General features: G+C 39.2%; 1 long non-coding RNA gene across 1 annotated transcript; it reads right to left on the reverse strand.

Moving 5' to 3' along the window:
- Nucleotides 1-4402: 4402 nt before the first annotated feature.
- LOC120104105 (uncharacterized) lies at nt 4403-5194 on the reverse strand. The gene is made up of 2 exons (XR_005506585.2): nt 5054-5194; nt 4403-4610 (listed from the first exon to the last, which is right to left on the reverse strand). It is a non-coding gene; the product is annotated as an uncharacterized LOC120104105 (long non-coding RNA).
- Nucleotides 5195-5821: the final 627 nt, after the last annotated feature.

A 5821-nucleotide genomic window follows, 5' to 3' on the forward strand; every position in this document is an offset into this window, starting at 1 on the left:
TATAAAAGCATATTTTTATTTCTAAATCAGGTTAACAAGTTGTATTAAACTAATTTCTCTATCTTTATTAAGAAATTTTCCGATCTATCTCGACTTTCTCTTTTATTTCTTCGTCCAAAATTAAAATTATTTTCTTGACTTCCTTCTCCACCATAAACAGCCCTTCATCATATCATTTTTACATAAAAATAGTAAGTCTTGCCTTTAGCTTTATAAATTGCTTAAAGAAAAGTGTTGTGAGAGGTTTGCAGAGTTTATTTTTTAATGTATGAGATTTGAAATATTTATCTTTTAGAGTTTAAATTTTTTTTTGTGTAAGCTAGTGGCTGATTTAAAATACTGTGACAAGATATACCCTATACACTAAATCTTTTCTTCTTATAGAAAATTAAAGCTCCAAATAAAAGTAGCTTAAGGTACACAATGTAGAGGTGACCTTTTACCGTATAGTCACAGAGGTTGTTAATAAATTTGAAAGGTTCGAAGTCCTTTAGTGACTTTCCTCGGGGATGATTGATATTATTTTTCAACCTACAAGGCTATAAGCATAAAGTAGAAAGGAAGCTTGATTATCGCATTCTATTGTGTGCCTTTAAGAGGTTCTAATATTTTGTTATATTCTAATACATGCCCTCATATATGCATCTATAACAATAAATATTATAAGCTTAGTGTCGATGAAATAACATATAGTTGTTGTTATAAATAAAGAAGAATAAAGCAGAATAATTCCATAATTAGTGGAAGAACTTCTATAAATATTTTTGTTATCCAATTGTCGAATTATTTTTATTAAGCAATATTTTATGAAACAATATTGAGGAGTGGACGACAAATCCAAGTGTTAAAATAGGTTGAAATAGAAAAAATAAAATTACAATTTTTGCATGCAAATCTTTCTAAATATGAGAAATTGCGTGAGTATCTTCGCAAAGTATTATTTATATATATACCTTTATATATGTTTCTTTATGCATATCTATCTATTGAGAATATTTCAGTCATTTTTTGTGCAGGCACATATGTGTTAGATGGTGTAGACACATATGCAAGAAAAAAAATAAAGAATATACACGCAAAACAAATATTTTATAAGTATGTATATATATATATATGTGTGTGTGTGTAAATATCAATTTTAAACAAAATATTTATATAAATTTTAATATTTCTGAGGATACGCAAGCATAAAACCCAATCTAGAATGTTTTTAGATCTATATAAGACCCTCCGGTTAAAATTAGCTTTTAATATACGTACAACAAAAGGATTAAAAATAATAGATTGATTTTGGAAGGTATAGAAAAGGATTAAAAAATTTTTCTTCTAAAATGTGGCTCAGGAGATGCATACAAAAATTGAAAAGAAAAAAACCTTTTCTTACAGAAGGGAGTCTGACGACTAGGGTTCTTGGCTCTAGCAGATTTTTAGGTTTATAAAGGGACAAACTATGTAATTATGCTATTTTAATATAGGCATTTTTGTCAAAAATACAGCTTTCCGATAAAGCTGAAACAGCTTCCTCCCAAAAGCTCCAAATTGGAGCTTCCTCTCAAAAGCTGTTTTCAGCTTCCCGCAAAAGCTGAAACAGCTTTTTGAAAAATTTACCAAACACAGTTTTTCATCTAAAAGTATTTTTGGATGGCCAGAAAGTGCTTTCTGGCCCTCCAAAAGCTCCCCCAAACAGGGCCTCAGGCCAATTTGAGTCCGAATCCGCCGCGATTTATGGTTGAACTGCAGACGTTACCGTGTTCTTATACCAAAGAACAGTCGACAACTTAGTACGTAGGACTGAAATGTTCAATCACCCATTCGATCCCGTTTTATAATCTATGGATGGTGGGTGAAATGTTCACCCACAGATCACCCACAAATTGCAAAAGACTCAAACTCGATCTTTCTTCTTTTTTTATTAAATTTAAGTAATGGACCCATGCAATGCTGCCGAAAGGAATGGATGGGTGGCTGTGATCAAGGCTGTCAACGGCCGAGTTACTCAGGCTTGACTCGAGCCCGGCTCGGTAAAAACCCGGCTCGAACTCGGCTTGTTAGTCAAATGAGCCTGAGCCCAAACCCAAAATGAGGCCCGTTTAAATCCGAGCCCGAGCAGCTCACAAGCCCAAATGAAGGCTCAGTCCAATTAACAATTTAATTGAGTCCCAATTAAATTTGGACTCAACCCAATTAAATTTTATTTGGCTTAATCAATTTAAATCCCAATCTGACTGAACACAGTTGGATTTAGATCAGACCAAATCCGAGCTAACCCAAATTCATTTAATTTCTTTAAATCGAATTAGATTGGTTCGGGTTCAGACTCAACCCGTTAACCCATTTTTCTTTTCTTAATTTCTTCCCCTTTTTTTCTCGGTTTCTTCAGAACTTTTCCAACCCCTTCTTTCTTCTCGGTTTCTTTTTTGTTCTCCTCGACGGCTTGCTCCCAAGCTCGAAGATGATGCCTTCCTCCCCTCCGATGACGGCTACAACGATGAGGACGACGACGACGACGTACACCCGATCCCAGCTCTCCGGAAAGCTCCGCCGCCTCCTCCTCTCCTTTCTCCGCCCCCGATGCCGCCGCCCCAACCCCCGCGCCCCATCCGGCCGTTCCTGCGCCGAGGCTCCCCCTACCCCCCTCCCCCCCAGCTTTCACTCCCTCTCCTGCGGCCAAGCCCGCGGCTGTGCTTGCGGCCGACGCCCGTGCCGGCGGTGCTCACGGTCGCCCCCCTTCTTTCTTCTCTTCTTCTTCTTTTCTTTCTTTCTTTCGTTCTTTTCTCCTCCGACGAACGATGGGGATGGGGATGGGGTGGGCTCAGGCTCGGGCAAACGAGCCTTACGAGCCCGAGCCCGAGCTCAATACACGGCTCAGTACCGAGCCCAAAAATTTATGGAACGAGCTCGTTAACTACCCTAGTTGTGATGTGCTTCACACAATTTTTTTTTATTAACAAAAATTGATAAATGCATATGTGCAATTAGTTGAAGCACTCCTTTTGTCTCTCGAAAATTTTAAGAGAGAGGAATTGGAACCAAGAGAATCATATGAGAGTTTTTTTTTTGTGCAATTGGTTGAAGCACTCCTTTTGTGCCAATGATTTTTCTTATTTCTGGATTAGAGAGATCCTAGCTTCCCTCTTGTGATCCCTATACAGAAGGCTGCCGTTAAGAGAGAAATTAGTCACTAGATTGGATTTTATTTGGACCCTAAATGAAGATATGCAATTATTGAGGTTGGTTGTTTGATGCTCATAAACAACAACATAGTGACATTATCTAGCCATGCTGTCCGTGGTTTTTAGACCAGTCTTTTTCTTTCTAAAATTGTTTTTTGATGTATTCTTTCTCAATTTAATTGGTACGTGGTATTTTGGTTTCAATGTCTATACAAGAGTTAGTGTACCTAAGAACCTTATAGTATATATCGATATATCTAGCATAATGAAACATGGAGTTGAAATCGCCCTAAGTCAATATTATAAGATACATGAGTAAGAAGCTATTAGGTTTAAATTCCTAAAGCAATCAAGAAATATGATAAACCTTGCCAAATAGTGTGTTATGATTAGTTCTTACATTGACCTATCACAAAATTGAAAAAATCGTGAAGGTAAACTAAAGCATATTGATTCTACACATTAGACCCTCACTAATTCATAACGTTTTGCAGAATTGTGAGGGTATCTACAACTATTTGTATTTCTAGCTTGGTTAATTCTTTGTAAAGAATGTAGGTGAAGCCAACAACATATCGAGATAAAAGTTCTACATAGCTAACCAGAAAGCAAGATGAATTTAATTCTTATTACCTCCACAATGGAATTGCTTGGACACGATCAAGAGTATGACATGAGACTTCCATTAATATTCACATTGTGTTCTTACATAGATCCCACAAGCGAAAGGACAAGCTACAGCGTAAGAAAGCACAGTGGTTTGAACAACAGGGCCATTCGAGACCACTTGATATTGCCGGTCTTACATAGTAGTAAATTTCATTTATGCTCCAAGCGCGATTGCTATAATATATACTCCCTTGACCACAAGGTTTCAGAATAGCTGTTATTTTGTTTGGCTCTATTTCTGCAGTACATCCAAGATTATTGCTTCATTATGAAAACCTCAAAAGATAATATCTAGTGGCTCATCTCACAGTACTTGAAGTCCTATAGTAAGAAATCCGCAGACTCTTGGATGACGATGGTCTCTCGTGGGCCACACATATCTTCAGAAAGACAAACAATGTGGCTGATTGGGTGGCCTCATTCGCGACCCACCATTCTGGAGATTTTACTTGGGGTGACCACGTGTTGGTACCTTACCCTTTATGTTATTTTCTTTTTTCTGATTTTGTTAGCTGCACCCACATACGGTGAGTGTGAACTGCCGTTGTACACACACAAAAAGAAAGAAATCTAGCAATGTTTTGCTATTGAAAAATGTTATAGTGTGACAAATCTAGCAATGGAGATTGACATATATTAACTGGATAGGGCTCCAATAGATCTAACAAGTTGCTGTGAGAAATCCAAATCATTGTTGAATCTGGCAACCAAGAGCGGCACTCTCAACTTGAGTATAGCTATGGAAACTCTTATGTCCTGCAAACTATGCTGACAATGAAAAAGAATTATAAATATTCAGAAAATTATGAAGCTTACAGTTAATCACTATAAGAATACCTATAAAGTAAAAAAGTTTGCAATTATTGAAATATTAAGCCCATTATGTCCATGATGGAGATGATTGTAATGCTGGACCGGGATGGCCTTAATCATAAATAGGTTCTCCTTTCGCTATCTTAAAACAATGGACAAATGATGATACCTAGAGTCTCCACTAAAATGAATAATTGCTAGAACCTAAAGGAAGCACAAAAAATTCTTTCAGAATGATCTTAACTTTAATCGCTTCTTCTTTCTAATGGTTCGCAACTTCGCAATATAAGATCAAACCAACAAGAATTGAGAGAAAAAAACGAAGCTTTTTCATGGGAAGAAAACAGAAAAGCAACGTTTTAAACGAAATGGATAAAGAAAAAATTAGGCGATCATACCGCAGCTGCCCTGATCCTTAACATGGGTCACAGCCCCTCCTTCCACCAATCAATCGAGTCCGGAACATCGCCAAGAACTCCCCGAAACGCCTTCCGGTTATCCCAGGGCGTGGCGAGCCGGGCGCTGAGCCCCAAGCAAGTGAGCTGGAACTCATGGTGGATGAGACCGGCGACTGCATTGAGAGCGAGGGTGGAGGAGGAATTGGCAGCCGCGTTGTGCTCGTCGACGAAGGAGCTGTCGTCCTCGAAGGATCGGAAGCGGGCGAGCTTCTCCTTCACGGAGGCGTCGCTCTTGCCGTGATCCTTGCACGGGGACTCGAAGATCGAGGTCGGAGTGGGAGGAGAAGAGAGAGAGAGAGAGGAGCGAGACCGAGCAGGAGACGGTAGAGCGTGGTTGAATTGGGTCTACCTCCAGCTCGGGCGCGTACTTGGTGGACCCCCGATACGTAATGGACCACGGTTGTATCCTTCGCGCAAAAAAAGGATTACCTTCCTTCGCTCCTTCCACCGTTGGATTACCCACCGCACAGATCCGAATGCGATACAAACGCCTCATGCATCCGCCTGCACAGCTCTCAAAGCGAGCAGTGGATGATCCAACGGTGGATTCGCGCGAAGGAAGTTAAATCCTTCATTTGCCCGAAGGATACAACTACGACTCGATAACTATAAATATTAAGTACCATCCCCCCTTTCCTTGATAACGGTCTAATCCGAATCTTAAGCCTCCAGGACATCGGTTAAGAGTCACGCTAGACTTGGTTTAGT

Source organism: Phoenix dactylifera, chromosome 1 (genome assembly GCF_051530095.1).
Source record: "Phoenix dactylifera cultivar Ajwa chromosome 1, Ajwa_hap1_PhDact_Kaust_v1.1, whole genome shotgun sequence".
NCBI classification, from domain to species: Eukaryota; Viridiplantae; Streptophyta; class Magnoliopsida; order Arecales; family Arecaceae; genus Phoenix; species Phoenix dactylifera.